This window comes from Schistocerca nitens, chromosome 7 (genome assembly GCF_023898315.1).
Source record: "Schistocerca nitens isolate TAMUIC-IGC-003100 chromosome 7, iqSchNite1.1, whole genome shotgun sequence".
Lineage (NCBI taxonomy): Eukaryota > Metazoa > Arthropoda > Insecta > Orthoptera > Acrididae > Schistocerca > Schistocerca nitens.
The window spans coordinates 105,548,988-105,567,375 of NC_064620.1; the positions used below are offsets into that span (position 1 = coordinate 105,548,988).

General features: G+C 41.9%; 1 long non-coding RNA gene across 1 annotated transcript; it reads right to left on the bottom strand.

Moving 5' to 3' along the window:
- Nucleotides 1-215: 215 nt before the first annotated feature.
- On the bottom strand, nt 216-18,076 carry LOC126195004 (uncharacterized). The gene is made up of 2 exons (XR_007538544.1): nt 17,946-18,076; nt 216-1,144 (listed from the first exon to the last, which is right to left on the bottom strand). It is a non-coding gene; the product is annotated as an uncharacterized LOC126195004 (long non-coding RNA).
- Between the last annotated feature and the right edge of the window lie 312 nt (nt 18,077-18,388).

Sequence of the window (18,388 nt, forward strand, 5' to 3'; positions counted from 1 at the left end):
ATGTTGGTACGGTTTGTGACCTTGTCAAATCATTAATTATGTGGTTCATAAAACAGTGTATTACTAATAGAGCGTAAAGATTATATTTCTCAAAGCTGCTTCTGTTTTGTTTATTTATACTCTGACTTGTTCAACAACCTTGAAGGTTCCCCTTTATGATAGGATGAATGGAGGAATGGATAAGGTCATTAGTTAACAGAAGGATCTGAAGACAGTTTCAAAGGATATGAAATACATAGGTTTCATCAATTATTTTGTGACCTTGGAAAATGTATTAGCTACAGGAAAATATGAAGTGTGAAACACAGTAACAACTGGATTCAATAAGTGTCAAAGTTAACAGTGTTCACATTTTGGGTGTCAGAAAAGGTGTGTTCGGTTGGTTTCTTTTTTTTTTTCAAATGTAGAAATGAAGTATTTTTCATAATATATTGACAAGTTTACAGATTTAGTTGATTCTCAAATGGCTTGGCCTTTTAATAATTTTGCTCATTTGTATCATATAGCCTGACATTGTGGGATATCCTTTGAACAAATAGTCAGTAACAAAACTACTAGCACAGTTTTATGATATTTCCTTTACAAAATTTCAATAAACACAGTTTCAAGTACCAGTTGATCTTGATAGAGCCATAATAATTTTGATTTAAGAATGGGTTGTAATTAGCATACATGAGTTTTAATTAGCATATACAAAATTATAAATAAAATAAAAAATATTCTGTACTTCTTGACAAATGTCTATGATAAATGTCCAAAGACAGCATTTCAAAACCATAAATTCAGTGATACAGTCGTATTATAGTTTTTAGAAATTGTAGTATCACTAATCGAGGGAATATGTTTACTTCTTTTTATATTCCATAAGTCTTTGTTGAACAGTTGTGGTAGAAATTGCATCAAATTATTGTGCAGCAGCATGAGTCAGGTTCTGGAGGAGGTTCATGATGTGGTCCATGGTGAGGTGGGGGTCCAAAATGAGGAGGGCCATCATGAGGTGGTCCATGGTGTGGTGGTCCGTGATGTGGTTCCCAATCATGAGGTGGTCCATCATGTGGTGGCCCATGATGAGGAGGCCCATCATGAGGGGGCCCATCATGAGGTGACCAATCGTGGTGAGGACCAGACATTGTTTGATGGTCTGCTGCAAAAGATGTATCATCTGAATAATCTAGTGTGGTTAAGAAATACATGCCAAAGAAATAATACTGGAATTCCTTTTTCTTTGTGAAACACAATTTTATATTTTGGTTTACATGTTAACTACAGAAATGAAACAGAACTCATACTACAGCTTTGGTTCTTCACGAGTTAATATTAGACTACAGTGTCAAATGAGTAGGAACAAAGGTGCAGATAACTTCAGCTTTTTTATTTTTTCCCACTTTGCTTTCAGAATTTCTTGTACTTGGTCTAGATTGACAATCTGAGTAATAATGCAGTTTTCATGCATATAAATACAAGCTATTTGGAATTACTATGCTAAGGTATTAAAAGTAGATGTGATGTTTTCACAGAAACTTGATTGTTCAAACTTAAACAGCTCCATAGTCCATAGGAAAGTAGATAACGGAATCTGTTCTGTATGGTTTTATTACATATTCTGTCATAAGCTTCTTCTAATCAAATGATATTTATCAGGCTAGAAATCCATTTCTTTCTAGTGTATAGTATCGTTATGTAGTCTACAATCTTCTTTAAAATTGAAAAATCTTTTTTTTCCTGTATTACGTTCAACATATCATTTGTATGACACGCACAAGCCCAGAAGTTATGTTGGGCAGGAAGGTATTTAGAATAACATGTTGGGTAATGTGACTAATGTTTGTTCTAGTAAATATGCTCATCTTGCTGTTGCAGCAACAGCAACAGAACACCCTAAATAATGTTCAAAACTGCATTGTTCAGTTTTCCACAACAATCATCAGACACTACACATGTTTTAAGAAAGATCCCTACACAATTATGCCAAGAAATAAACACACATATCAATGTGATAAACATGTCAATAGCTGCCACATTCCTGAATACTAATGCATTTGTAAATGGCTATAGTTGACTCCAAGATATAATCTATCCTCAATTTCCACTCTTTGATCGTTCAAAGATAAATGTGATGACATAGGACGAAACCCAGCAAATGACACCCTTGCTAATAACAGATTTTTAAAAAAAGTTTTTAGTGGTCCTGGTGGGCACTGTAGCAGTATTGGTGCTAGCTGATGCTGTAATGGCTGCTGATTTCATTTAGTACTTCTAGTATACGGTTGTTTGTGGCTGCTATCAAGAACCACAGTGACTGGCATAGACTACTTTCTTGAATCATTAGCGCCAACAGCGCTACTTACCTGTACATCACATACAATGTGTAAGATAGGTTTTCACAAGGGCAACCTAGCTTAGCAGCACCCTAAAATACTGTCACGCTATAACTCAGCTGAATGCACAAATTGTGTTAATTGTCTCTATCGTGTCTTTCCTGTGGTGTTTAGTATCCTAATATAAAACTGCAATAACAGCCCACTCTTTCAGTCAGTTGAATGGATGCAGTGTTTGTGGGATCTTGGAACCATGTTTTACTGCTCTGCATCTACATATCTGTGGAAACCACTGTGAATTTCATGGAGGATAGCACTTCCCATTGTAACAGATATTACAGCTTCTTTCCGTTTCGTTCTCTTCAGCAGAATGGGAAGAATGATTGTTTAAGCATCTCTGTGCATGTAGTAATTAGTCTAATGTATATCTACCTCTACATGACTACTCTGCAATTCACAATTAAGTGCCTGGCAGACGGTTCATCGAACCATCTTCAAGCTATTTTTCTACCGTTCCACCGTCGAACAGCGTTTGGGAAAAACAGACACTTAAATATTTCTGTGCGAGCTCTGATTTCTATTATTACTCTTGTTCACAGTTGTTCTGGTTTCGAATTCTGGGATATTTACTCCGTTCTCTGTGGTGAAGGAAATTTAAGAAAAACTCCGCTTCAGTGACACTATCATCTGTCATGTTAACATTGTTGTCACGCAGTGGAGGTATTGATCGTATCTGGCCGCTAGTGTACTTTACATACGACGAGAGTCGCTTGGGCTTTTCTGCTGGATTTCTAGACCAAGTTACGTTGTGAAACTGAAGTTCGCGCTAAATTTCGAGCTTCTGTAAAACTCGCCCGTCTTTGGTGTTTCGAGTTCTTTTAAATATGGCATGTTTTTTTTCGTTGCTTCTGCAACAATGTTCTGACTTGTGGTGTATTACGGGAGATCAGTACCATATCTTTTTCATATATTTGGTATATATGTTTCAAATGTAGTCGACACTATTTCTTTGAATTCAAACCGCATCTGGTCTACGGTTACCTAATCAAACTGGAAGGAGTTGAGACTGTCTATGAGGAAGGCATCGATCGAATTTTTATCTGCTTTTTTAACAGATGTGTTTCGCGGTTATTTTGGTGGGTTTGCATATTAAGTATTCAGTCTCGTTACAACAGGTGTGTGTCCACTAATCCCTATATCCATCGTAATGCTCTCTATCTGCTCAGGATTATTTGTTGCCCAGAGGTGAATATGTTTTCGCAAACATTTACGCTTTGGGTAGGCTCCTAAACTAATTGTTCAAAATAATTTTCTGTGAACGCATACAGTGTGGTTTCAGACGACGTTTCATGTATACCACCGACTTGAAACATGAATTTTCGTCAATAAACAGGGTGTTACAAAAAGGTACGGCCAAACTTTCAGGAAACATTCCTCACACACAAAGAAAGAAAATATGTTATGTGGACATGTGTCCAGAAACGACTACTTTCCATGTTAGAGCTCATTTTATTACTTATCTTCAAATCACATTAATCATGGAATGGAAACACACAGCAACAGAACGTACCAGTGTGACTTCAAACACTTTATTACAGGAAACGTTCAAAATGTCCTCCGTTAGCGAGGATACATGCATCCACCCTCCGTCGCATGGAATCCCTGATGCGCTGGTGCAGCCCTGGAGAATGGCGTATTGTATCACAGCCGTCCACAAAACGAGCACGAAGAGTCTCTACATTTGGTACCGGGGTTGCGTAGACAAGAGCTTTCAAATGCCCACATAAATGAAAGTCAAGAGGGTTGAGGTCAGGAGAGCGTGGAGGTCGTGGAATTGGTCCGCCTCTACCAATCCATCGGTCAACGATTCTGTTGTTGAGAAGCGTACGAACACTTCGACTGAAATGTGCAGGAGCTCCATCGTGCATGAACCACATGTTGTGTCGTACTTGTAAAGGCACATATTCTAGCAGCACAGGTAGAGTATCCCGTATGAAATCATGATAACGTGCTCCATTGAGCGTAGGTGGAAGAACACTAACCTGTTGATGCTACGTACTGATGTGCTTGATGCTAGCACTGTAGAGCAATGAGTCGCATGTCAACACAGGCACCGAAGTGAACATTACCTTCCTTCAATTGGGCCAACTGGCGGTGAATCGAGGAAGTACAGTACATACTGACGAAACTAAAATGAGCTCTAACATGGAAATTAAGCGTTTCCGGACACATGTCCACATAACATCTTTTCTTTATTTGTGTGTGAGGAATGTTTCCTGAAAGTTTGGCCGTACCTTTTTGTAACACCCTGTATAGAGGGTAGATTGAAGTTGCCACCCACTGTAATTGTATGGGTGGGATGCCTATTTGAAATGAGACATGAGACTAGTTTTCTTTGAACTGTTTAGCATCTATATGATCTGACTCGGGGGGGGGGGGGGGGGCGGAGGGGGGGGGGCGGTAAAAGGAATCAATTATTAATTTATTCTCGTTGTCAAATGTAACCTCTACTTGTACTAACTCACAGGAACTGTCAACTTCTGTTTCATTGAAGGTAAACTAGTTCTGACAGCAATGAACACTTCACCAGTCGCTGTATTTAATCTATCCTTTCTGAACAAAATTTTGTAAAAATTTTGGCTGAACTTATTTCCTGCTTTAGCCAGCTTTCTGGAACTGTAACGATTTAATCTTCAGTGTTTTCCATTAGCACTTGCATCTCCGGTTCTTTTCCAACACAGCTTCGACATTTTCGAACTACAATACTGACTGTTTCTACATCTACCTTCCTGTGTTTGACCTCCACCCTTTTAGACTAATATCATTTCTGTAGGTTCCCGAAACCCTCCTACCCAAAAAGCGGCCAGTCCCCTGCACACAGCCCCACAACCCATGTAGCCATTTCCTGTGCATAGTCGATCTCTGACCTATTAAGTGGAACCCAGAAACCCTCAGCCCTGTGGCGCAGGTTGAGAAATCTGCAGCCTACAACATCGCAGAACCGTGTGAAAACCTGATTGAGGCCCATCAATCGACTCTTTACCAAAGAACCAAAGTTGGTTATGTCAACCATGCTACAGATGATAAGCTCTACCTTCATCTCGCAAGCAATACTGGCAACCTTTACCACTTGAGCTAGCTACCTGTAAACAGAGAGAATCTCTTCCAATCCAAAGCAACACACATCATCAGTACCAACATGTGCCACCACCTGCAGCTGGCTGTGCTGTGTGCTCTTCATGGTATCTGGATGCAGCCTTTCTACATTTGAAATGACTCCTCCCAGTATGCACACTGAGTGCACACTGGGTTCCTTCCCCTCCTTGACAGCCATGTCCCTAAGGGGTCCCATTACACGCCTAATGTCGGAGCTCCCAGCTGCCAATAAATCCACTCTATTTGCATGCTCAGCCTTTGCAGGGCGAGAGGCTCCCTGTGGAACAGTGACTGCATCTGGCTCAGAAACTTTGTCAGCAACAGATAGCGCCTGAAACCTTTTCGGCAGACAAACTGGGGAGGCTCTCCAATTAGCCCCCAAGAAAGCCTTCCACTGCCTGCCACACCTTGGAATGACCTCATACTTGGCGACAGGTGAGGGATCATCCTCAGTAGCGAACAGTTCAGGGCATGTGGGACATGCTCAGTGTCCCTCAGATTCCCACGTCTGGTCCCCTACAGAGGAGCCCATTGGCAGCAGCCTCAAGTTGTGTGACTGAAGTCAAAACTGCCTGGCGCTGTGAACGAAGGATAATGAACCTAGCTCGCATCTGAATACAGCATTCACAGTCCCCATCCATACTAAAGACCACAAAACTCTGAACTGTTATTAGAACGCTAGATTGCGCCTAGTAAACACACAAACATGCAAGAAATTTAAAAAATTAACCAAGAAGCACACAGATAAGTGAAAATAAGTCGCTCCTATTTGAAGCTCGTAAAAATAATTCACAAACGAACAGTGTACTCCCCTTATCTGCAGCAGGAACGCATCTACATATACATCTATGTAGATACTCCGCAAGTTACCATTAGGTGCATGGTGCAGAGCACCCTGCACCACAACTTGTCATTTCCTTTCCTGTCCACTCACAAATAGAGCGAGGAAAAAACGACTGTCCGAATCCCTATGTGTAAGCCCTAATTTCGCAATGTACGTTGGCGGCAGTAGAACCGTTCGGCAGTTACCTTCAAATGTCGGTTCTTTAAATTTTCTCATTAGTTACAATGTAGGCTTTCACGGCTAGTATTGCCTTCACTTAAAGCTTCCGGGCTGATAGGGCATGGTCGATGTATAAAACTCTCCCCTGACGTTTCGTATTCGACTGTGGGAGACATCCTCCGAGGTGAAGCGGCGAACTGCAAAGAGAACTCGAGGAAGCGCTGTTTATATAGGCAGTGCAGAGGGCCGCCACTGTCCATCACGTGGCGTCTACTATGAGACTGTCTCTGTTCATTCCAACATTCTCAATTGAAAGTAATCGATCGTCACGCTGACATACAAATTTTATGCAGCTCAACACCTTCCTGTTTCCTGATAAACACCGGAATAATTTTAACAGGAAAGAGGAAGGTGTTAACTGGATAAAATTTGGATGTCAGCGTTGCAGTGGAAGCGTGACGAGATGACTTTTAATTTAGAATGTTGCTATTACCAGAGACATTCTTATAGTCGACGCCACGTGATGGACAGTGGCGCTCCCTGCACTGCCTATGTAATCAGCGCTTCCTCGAGTTCTGTTTGCCATTTGCCGCTACCTCGGAGGATGTCACCCGCAGTCGGAGATGAAACGTCAGGGGAGAGTTTTATACATCGACCACGGCCTGTCGATCTGGAAGTTTTAAGTGAAGGTTTCTCAATAGTGTTTCTCTAAAAGAACGCAAGGTGTTGCTCTCTCACGGTGTAACTGACACTGATCTGAGCTGTTCTAAGTGAAATAAACGCAACCTGTACGACAAGAGGCTCTATAATAGTGACGGAACTTTACATTACACTGCCATTAAAATGAAAAACTGTGACTAGTAGACATTCAAATATGCAATAAGTTAAGAAACTAAACAAGCAACCACACAGATAACTAAAAATAAGTAGCTCCTCTTTGAAGCTCGTAAAAAATAATTCACAAACGAACGGTGCATTCGCCTCATCTGCAGCAGGAACGCAAGTTGCTGTCACACTGACGTTCTAACCGACACTGAACTGTTCCAAACCTCAAGGTTTTTTCCATTTTTGACCTGTTTCCGGACCGAAAATTCGGCGCTGCAGTCATGCACTGTGCTGCTGGTCCCGGCGGAGATTCGAGCACTCCCTCGGGCATGGGTGTGTGTGTTTGTCCTTAGGATAATTTAGGTTAAGTAGTGTGTAAGCTTTGGGACTGATGACCTTAGCAGTTAAGTCCCATAAGATTTCACACACATTTGAACATTTTTTGAAAATTCGGAGTCAGCACCCTCGAAAACAAACAGAAAACTTGTCAAAAAAATTTCTACAAAACTTTCCGCTATTTGGTTACTTGGAGCACTATTTGGCTGGCCTGGTGTCATTTCCATAATTTTACTGATCTCCCGTAGTGATGCGAAGTGAACTGACAAAACGCTAAACAATACTGCCACATATAATGATGTTCCGTTTATGACCCAAAAGTCTGTTAACATTTGAAAATGCACTAATTCACGGAATAATGTAGGTAAAGAGGTAAAAATTTACACACAAGCCTGAAATTTCATGAGATTTTATTAAAATCAAAAATGGGTTTAAAAACTGGCCAACAGATGGCGCTAGACAGCAACATGTCAGAGACGCAGCGTGAGAGTCCTGTATAAAATGAGCTGTAATGAGACGGGGGTCAGAAGCGCGAGCAATCGCGGCATGTTGACTGTATCAGAAAAGGCACTTTTAGTGAAGCTTAACTATCAGAATGGATAATACTGCAGATTTTTGATCCTATCGCCATAAGAAGGGTATTCGAACGGATAAAGCCTGCCGGTGTGGCCGAGCGGTTCTAGGCGCTTCATTCTGGATCCGCGCAACCGCTACGGTGGCAGGTTCGAATCCTACCTCGGGCATGGATGAGTGCGATGTCCTTAGGTTAGTTAGGTTTAAGTAGTTCTAAATTCTAGGGTACTGATGACCTCAGAACTTAAGTCCCATAGTGCTCAGAGCCATTTTGAACGAACGGATAAAGGTCCTCTGGTAAATATTGCTGTCGAACGGATAAAGGTCCTGTGGTAAATATTGCTGTGAAGAAAAAGATAACAAAATTCGAAACCACGGCTTGTTCAGACGATTGTCCCCGTAGTGGGCGACCAGACACAAGTGCTAGTGTCGCTGGGACACCTCAGGAAGAAATGAAGACATTAGCAGGTTCATCTCCGCACGATGAAGTCAGCATTCGTGAAGCCACACGTTGCACCGGCATTCCACACACTACTATTTGGAGAGATTTAAGGAGTATCCACCAATGATATCCCTAGGAAATCCGGCGTCATCATAAACTATTAGTCACTGATTTTGTGACGCGGAGAGCATTTGCGGTGTGGGCACCTCAAAAAACGGGGGAAGATTACGATTAGTTGTCTAACGTGTTGTGGACCGACGAAGCCCATTTTACGTTCTGAGGGACTGTCAACACCCACAACTGCAGAATTTGGACTACCTAAAATATTAGAACTTTCAAGCGAAGGCCATTACAGGACGAGAAAGTCACGGTGTGAAGTGGATTTACCATATCAATTGTGATCGGAACCTTTTTCTTTGAGGAAATCGGAGGGGGGGAAGGGGTGCTACTTTTCAAAGTGTCAATGCGATGGGTGCAAAGTACGCCGATATGATACAGAATTAGATCATCTCTAGCCCGGGTGATAAACACATGCTGGAAGGTACGACTTTTATGCAGGATGGCGCTCCACCACATTTTGCTACACATGTGTGAAAGATCTCTTGCGTTCATGATTTGGCGAGGATCGCGTGCTGAGCCGCCGCTTCCACCATGTTTGTCCTCCCAGTCATCAGATTTCAATCTGAGTGATTATTGCTAGTGGAGTTACCTGAACTCGCAGTTCTACCATAATCGTCGGACCTCATTAGGGATGCTAGAAGACATCAAATGGCTCTGAGCACTATGCGACTTAACTTCTGAGGTCATCAGTCGCCTAGAACTTAGAACTAATTAAACCTAAGTAACCTAAGGACATCACACACATCCACACCCGAGGCAGGATTCGAACCTGCGACCGTAGCGGTCGCTCGGCTCCAGACTGCAGCGCCTAGAAGACATCATCCGACGGCAGTTTATCATCACACCTTCTGATACACTGTACAGTGCTGTTCACGTCATTGTCCCACGACTACAGGTATTGTTGATGAATGACGGCCGACGTGTTGAGCATTTGTTATAAAGAACATTGCCTTTACTAAAAATTAATCGTTTTGCTAATTATTGCTCTTGAATCATATAAAGCGTTATCTTTTGATCATTTTGCGAACTTTTTGATTTCAATAAAATCCCATGTCATTTCAAACACGTGTAGGGCATTTGTTATAAAGAACATCGCCTTTGCTAAAAATTAATTGTTTTGCCCGTTATTGCTCTTGTAACATATGAAGCACCATCTGTTGGTCATTTTGTGCACTATTTTGTGTTCAATAAAACCCCATATCATTTCAAGCACGTGTATCAATTTTTACGTCTCTACCTACACCATTCCGTGACTCTTCAACTTTCAAATGTTAACATACCTTTGGGTCACCTTGTGCTTCCGAATGCTTGTCAGAATTGCAGAAGTTTTGCATAGTACTCAGAGTCCTGTTCCATCTCTAAATGCAGTGCCCAGCGCTGCCCAGGATGTTTAATGCCGGCCACACAAAGTGATTGGCCCTGTGCCTTGGGTGACTTTTGTTGGTACTATATCCACGATCAGCCTTGGCGTTTGTACAGGACTGAGGATTTTAATAAAAGAAATAACTGTGAAACACGGACTAAAATATCTTCTAGGGTAGATGTCATACGAGGGCTGCCCAGAAAGTAACGCACCGCCTTTTTTTTTCTCATCCTAAAAGAATGCCACGAATGCGAAACGTTACGTATGTATTATTTGAAGTCTCCTGAGTGAGTACGCCAAGTTTCCGTCACTTCCGACAGATAGCGTAGCTGCGGGACTATTTCAAAATGGCGCCCGTAGATGATGTACGTTACAAGCAACGTGCCGTCATTGAATTTCTCACTGCAGAGAAAGAAACTGTGGGGAATAGTCACGAACGCTTGTGCAAAGTCTATGGAGCGTATGCTGTCTACAGCAGCACAGATAGTCGCTAGGCACGGATGGTGGTGTCATCAGAAGGCGGTTCGGCGGAGCTCCACAATTTGCAGCGGTCGGGGAGACCACCTACGGCTGTCACACCTGACACAACTGACCTAGCCCCCTCGGACTTCCATTTGTTTGGGCCATTAAAGGATGCCATTCGTGGAAGAAAATTGAATTTTGTGGTAAGTTCCTATGGGACCAAACTGCTGAGGTATCGGTCCCTAAGCTGACACACTACTTAATCTAACTTAAAACAAAGTTACGCTAAGGACAACACACACACACACACACATGCCAGATGGAGGGGGGAGTCGCGCGAGCCGTGGCAAGGCACCCTAGACCACGCGGCTACACCGCGCAGCGTTCGTGGAAGACATTTTGAGGACGAGGAGAAGGTGATTCACATAGTGAAGTACTGGCTCTGCCTCCAGGGCAAGGATTGATACCGACAGGGCATACACGCCCCTGTTTCACGCTGGAGGAAAGCAATAGAACGGGATGGACATAACGTGGAAAACTATGTTGTGTAGATGAAACTCCGTGCTTTCGTGTGTGTAATTCTCATTATGTTCAATAAAATCCGCCTGCTTAGCTGAGTGATAACGTGCTTGCCTCCCATGCAGTGGGCCCGGGTTTGATTCCCGGCAGGATTGGAGATTTTTTCGTGGACTGGGTGCTGTGTTGTCCACATCATCATTTCATCCTCATCACCGGCACCCAAGTCGCCCAATGTGGCGTCGACTTAAATAAGAGTTGCACTTGGCGGCCGAACTTCCCTGAAGGGGCCTCCTAGCCAACAATGCCTCACGATCATTTCATTTTTTTCTTCAATAAAGAATCTTTGGGGAAAAAAATGCCATGCGTTACTTCCTGGGCAACCCTCGTACTTAACTACAGCAATTAATCAACAAATTAGAGTTCGTAATCTGTTTCTGTCAAATTATCGAGCTTTCGCTAGTCCTGCGATCTAGTAAAGCGTGATGGTACTGACTCCAAGGCGAGTATTAGCACGGTAATTTATTCTCGAGATAGAAATTACATTCAGCACCACAATATATTTCGTTTTTAGGCATTTAATTTTTCATTAATATTCATCATTCATTGTTTCATCTGAATATCAAACATTTGGGTGGACATAGGTTATATATAAGAAAAATATGTTAACATCGAGTATAGATTTAAGTGTCAGGAAGTCGTTTCTGAAAGTATTTGTATGGAGTGTAGCCATGTATGGAAGTGTAACATGGACGATAAATAGTTCGGACAGGAGGAGAATAGAAGCTTTCGAAATGTGGTGCTACAGAAGAATGCTGAAGATTAGATGGGTAGATCACATAACTAATGAGGAGGTATTGAATAGAATTGGGGAGAAGAGGAGTTTGTGGCACAACTTGACGAGAAGAAGGGACCGGTTGGTAGGACATGTTCTGAGGCATCAAGGGATCACAAATTTAGCATTAGAGGGCAGCGTGGAGGGTAAAAATCGTAGAGGGAGACCAAGAGATGAATACACTAAGCAGATTCAGAAGGATATAGGTTGCAGTAGGTACTGGGAGATGAAGAAGCTTGCACAGGATAGAGTAGCATGGAGAGCTGCATCAAACCAGTCTCAGGACTGAAGACCACAACAACAACAGGTTATATATTTTTAACAAACACACCTACACACAAACACTCACACACACACACACACACACACACACACACACACACACACATATATATATATATATATATATATATATATATATATATATATGAGGGTTGGAACTTTAATAGTGGCAGCTATTTATTTACAGCTCGTACAAAAGCGATACGTGTTTCAAAATATTTCTGACCTTTAAAGTAGTCACGAGCATTGTGTATAACCCGTTGCCAGCGATGTGGAAGTCGTAGGATACTCTCAGGAGTGCCAGTTGTGTCGACAGCTCGAGCGGCGCGGTCTATTGCCCGGCGAATTTGTGGCAGTTCTGAAGTGAATGCCGTGAAGTATTTCCTTCAGTTTAGAAAACGAGTTGAGCCTACGAGGGCTTAAGTCAGGGGAGTGCAGTAGGTGGTATGGAACTTAGCAGCTCCAAATGGCTCTGAGCACTATGGGACTCAACTGCTGAGGTCATTAGTCCCCTAGAACTTAGAACTAGTTAAACCTACCTAACCTAAGGACATCACAAACATCCATGCACGAGGCAGGATTCGAACCTGCGACCATAGCGGTCTTGCGGTTCCAGACTGCAGCGCCTTTAACCGCACGGCCACTTCGGCCGGCTAGCAGCCCCACCACTGAAACAAACCAGTAACTGCTTGCACCGTGCGTGCTTGAGCATTTTTCTGCAAAATGACGGTCAGATCGCGCAGAAAGTGTCATCATTTCTGTCTCTATGCTGTTCATTTTTGTAACACCTGCGACCAGCTTAGAGAAAGAAGTGATGCCACTTTTTGCAGGACCTGACCATCATCTTGCAGGACAATGCTCAAGCACGTACAGTGCAAGCTGTTACTGATTTGTTTGACTGATGGGGCTGCTAAGTGTTATACCACCTACTTCACTCCCCTGACTTAAGCCCAACTCGATTTCGAAACTGAAGGAAACACTTCATGGCATTCTCTTCAGAACTGCTACAAATTCGTCGGGCAGTAGGCCGCGCCGCTCGAACTGTCAACACAACTGGCACTGCTAAGAGCATCCTACGACTTCCACATCGCTGGCAAAGGGTCATACACAGTGCTGGTGACTACTTTGAAGGTCGGTAAAACTTTGAAACATGTATCTGTTTTGTACGAGCTGTAAATAAATAGTTGCCACTATTAAAGTTCCAAACTTCGTATATATACGAGGGGTGTTTGAGAAGTCCGTGCAAAGTTCGATAGATGGCACCACCGGCGCGTATCGAGGTCATGTTTAGTTAGTAGCAACTTTGGAAAGAATGCACACCAAGTCAGCCATATTGGTCTATTTCTTTGTGTTTGGCATTCGTGTGAATCAAGGTAGTCGAGTTAATGTCAAAAAAATGGACGAAAAAGAATTTCGCGTGGTTATTAAACATTACTATATGAAAGACAAAATACCCCAGGAGATTAAAGAGAAGCTTGCTAATTTTAGGGTGACTCTGCACATTCGATTAGAACAGTTTATAAATGGTTTCAAACTTTTCGGAGTGGCCATATGAGCACAAGCGATGCTGAACATTCTGGACGCCCTGTGGAGGTTACGACTCCAGAAATCATTGATAAAATCCATGATAAAGTGATGGAAGACAGAAGAGTTAAGGTGCGTGAGATTGCTAGTGCTGGGTCATCTCGAATGAACGGGTACATAATATTTTGCATAAACATTTGGACATGAGAAAGCTATCCGCAAAATGGGTTCCGCTATTGCTCACGCTTGACCAAAAACGAAATCGTGTGAAGTGTTGCAAGGATGGTTTGCAGCTGTTCAGGAAGAATCCGCAGGACTTAAAGCATTGTTTCGTCAGTGTAGATGAAACATGGATACATTACTATACTCCTGAGAGCAAACAACAATCTAAACAATGGGTTACCAAGGGAGAATCTACACAAAAAAAGGCGAAGACCATTCCTTCGGCCGGAAAGGTTATGGCGACTGTCTTTTGTGATTCACAAGCGATAATCCTCATCGACTATCTGGAAAAAGAATAAAGCTATTGCACCCAGTGCATATTATTCATCCTTACTGGACCATTTGAAAACCGATCTGCAAGCTCTAAAAGTTATGTATATTGTTCATGGGGATATATATATCCCCATGAACCATGGACCTTGCCGTAGGTGGGGAGGCTTGCGTGCCTCAGCGATACAAATAACCGTACTGTAGATGCAACCACAACAGAGGGCTATCTGTTGAGAGGCCATACAAACGTGTCGTTCCTGAGGAGGGGCAGCAGCCTTTTCAGTAGCTGCAAGGGCAACAGTCTGGACGATTGACTGATCTGGCCTTGTACACTAACCAAAACGCCCTTGCTGTGTTGGTACTGCGAACAGCTGAAAGCAAGGGGAAACTACAGCTGTAATTTTTCCCGAGGGCATGCAGCTATACTGTATGGTTAAATGATGATGGCTTCCTCTTGGATAAAATATTCCGGAGGTAAAATAGTCTCCCATTCGGATATCCGGGCGGGGACTATTCAGGAGGACGTTGTTATCGTGAGAAAGAAAACTGGCGTACTACGGATCAGAGCGTGGAATGTCAGATCCCTTAATCGAGCAGGTAGGTTAGAAAATTTAAAAAGGGAAATGGAGAGGTTAAAGTTAGATATAGTGGGAATTAGTGAAGTTCGGTGGCAGGAGGAACAAGACTTCTGGTCAGATGAATACAGGGTTATAAATACAAAGTCAAATAGGGGTAATGAAGGAGTAGGTTTAATAATCAATAGGAGAGTAGGAATGCGGGTAAGCTACTACAAACAGCATAGTGAACGCATTATTGTGGCCAATATAGATACGAAGCCCACGCCTACCACAGTAATACAAGTTTATATGCCAACTAGCTCCGCAGACGACGAAGAGATTGATGAAATGTATGATGAGATAAAAGAAATTACTCATACAGTGAAGGTAGACGAAAATTTAATAGTCATGGGTGACTGGAACTCGATAGTCGGAAAAGGAAGAGAGGAAACGTAGAAGGTGAATATGGAATGGGAGTATGGAATTTTGCACAGAGCATAACTTAATCATAGCTAACACTTGGTTCAAGAATCATAAAAGAAGGTTGAATACATGGAAGAAGCCTGGAGATACTGGAAGGTCTCAGATAGATTATATAATGGTAAGGCAGAGATTAAGGAAGCAGGTTTTAAATTGTAAGACATTTCCAGGGGCATATGTAGACTCCGATCACAATCTATTGGTTATGAACTGTAGATTAAAACTGAAGAAACTGCAAAAAGGTGGGAATTTGAGGAGATGGGACCTGGATAAACTGAAAGAACCAAAGGTTGTAGAGAGCTTCAGGGAGAGCATTAGGAAACTATTGACAAGTATGGGGGAAAGAAATACAGTAGAAGAAGAATGGGTAGCCTTGGGAGATGAAATAGTGAAGGTAGCAAAGGATGAAATAGGTAAAAAGACGAGGGCTAATAGAAATCCTTGGGTGACAGAAGAGATATTGAATTTAATTGATGAAAGGAGAAAATATAAAAATGCAGTAAATGAAGCAGGCAAAAAGGAATACAAACGTCTCAAAAATGAGATCGACAGGAAGCGTAAAATGGCTAAGCAGGGATGGCTAGGGGACAAATGTAAGGATGTAGAAGCGCATATCATTAGGGGTAAGATAGATACTGCCTACAGGAAAATTAAAGAGACCTTTGGAGAAAAGAGAACCACTTGCTTGAATATCAAGAGCCCAGATGGAAACCCAGTTCAAAGCAAAGAAGGGAAAGCAGAAAGATGGAAGGAGTATATAGAGGGTCTATACAAGGGCGATATTCTTGAGGACAATATTATAGAAATGGAAGAGAATGTAGATTAAGATGAAATAGGAGATATGATACTGCGTGGAGAGTTTGGCAGAGCACTGGAAGACCTAAGTCGAAACAAGGCCCTGGGAGTAGACAACATTCCATTATAACTACTGACAGCCTCGGGAGAGCCAGACCTAACAAAACTCTACCATCTAGTGAGCAAGATGTATGAGACATGCAAAATACCCTCAGACTTCAAGAAGAATATAATAATTCCAATCCCAAAGAAAGTAGGTGTTGACAGATGTGAAAATTACCTAACTATCAGTGTAATAAGCCACGGTTGCAAAATACTAACACGAATTCTTTACAGACGAATGGAAAAACTGGTAGAAGCCGACTTAAGGGAAGATCAGTTTGGATTCCGCAGAAATGTTGGAACACGTGAGGCAATACTGAATCTACGACTTATCTTAGAAAGTAGATTAAGGCAAACCTACGTTTCTATCATTTGTAGACTTAGAGAAAGCTTTTGACAACGTTAACTGGAATATTCTCTTTCAAATTCTGAAGGTGTCAGGGGTAAAATACAGGCAGCGAAAGGCTATTTACAATTTGTACAGAAACCAGATGGCAGTTATAAGACTCGAGCGGCATGAAAGGGAAGCAGTGGTTGGGAAAGGAGTGAGACAGGGTTGTAGCCTATCCCCGATGTTATTCAATCTGTATGTTGAGCAAGCAGTAAAGGAAACAAAAGAAAAATCAAAGTAGGAATTAAAATCCATGGAGAAGAAATAAAAACTTTGAGGTTCGCCGATGACACTGTAATTCTATGAGACACAGTAAAGGACCTGGAAGAGCAGCTGAACGGAATTGACAGTGTCTTGAAAGGAGGATATAAGATGAACATCAACAAAAGAAAAACGAGGATAATGGAATGTAGTCGAATTAAACCGGGTGATGCTGGGGGAATTAGATTAGAAAATGAGACGCTTAAAGTAGTAAATGAATTTTACTATTTGGGGAGCAAAATAAGTGATGATGGTCGAAATAGAGAGGATATAAAATGTAGACTGGCAATGGCAAGGAAAGCGTTTCTGAAGAAGAGAAATTTGTTAACATCGAGTATAGATTTAAGTGTGAGGAAGTCGTTTCTGAAAGTATTTGTATGGTGTGTAGCCATGTATGGAGGTAAAACGTGGACGATAAATAGTTTAGACAAGAAGAGAATAGAAGCTCTCGAAATGTGGTGCTACAGAAGAATGCTAAAGACTAGATGGGTAGATCACATAACTAATGAGGAGGTATTGAACAGAATTGGGGAGAAGAGAAATTTGTGGCACAACTTGACTAGAAGAAGGGATCGGTTGGTAGGACATGTTCTGAGGCATGAAGGGATCACCAATTTAGTATTGGAGGGCAGTGTAGAGGGTAAAAATCGTAGAGGGGGACCAAGAAATAAATACACTAAGCAGATTCAGAAGGCTTTAGGCTGCAGTAGGTACTCGAAGAGGCTTGCACAGGATAGAGTAGCCTGGAGAGTTGCATCAAACTAGTCTTTGGACTGAACCCCCACAACAACAACATACATGTATCAAAACAGATTATAAAATTTTATGTACATTGCGATATATCTCTTGTTTTGAAGGTAAAGTGTGTAACATTTCATCAAGATCGGAATAAAACTAGATTTGCATGAATTACAAACAAACATACAAACAAACGGACCCACTTTTTCACATACAAAGATTGTGGTGTCCAGTGCGCAGAAAATGCTGAAAGATATAAGTTTAGTTCAAAGATTAAATTACTAATGAAACCGACATAAAAATGTCTTCGTGCTTATTCAAGGCGCACATTTCATCTCTTCTCGTCACAGCAAGTAGCTAATCTCAGAACTTACCGCTAAAGACAAAACCGATGAGCTCAGAGAACTGACCCGTGTGTTCTTCTTTTGCAGACTTGGCTGGAAGTTGGCACTTTTCTCAGACTTTAGTACCTTTCATATCCTGCGTCCGCTATCTTTCTTATCGCTCCGTAATCTGAGACCACAACCCGATCGAAAGGGAAACCCAGTCGCGTTGACTTGTGACAGTTTCCAAATATGTGATAACAGTGTACGCCGTGAGAAAGTTCGTTAGAGTCGACAGAAACTATTCACAATTGAAATATATAATTTCCAGGGACTAATTCTGCTCATGTATAACTGACAAAATTGCAGGACAAAAAAAGGAAAGTAGGTCTACGAAAACTCGCTATTGCAGTTGTAAATTACCGTAGCTGTATTGGTAAAGAACCAGAGCTCCAAGCGATTATAGAAAGCACTGAAACTAAAATCGTTATGAG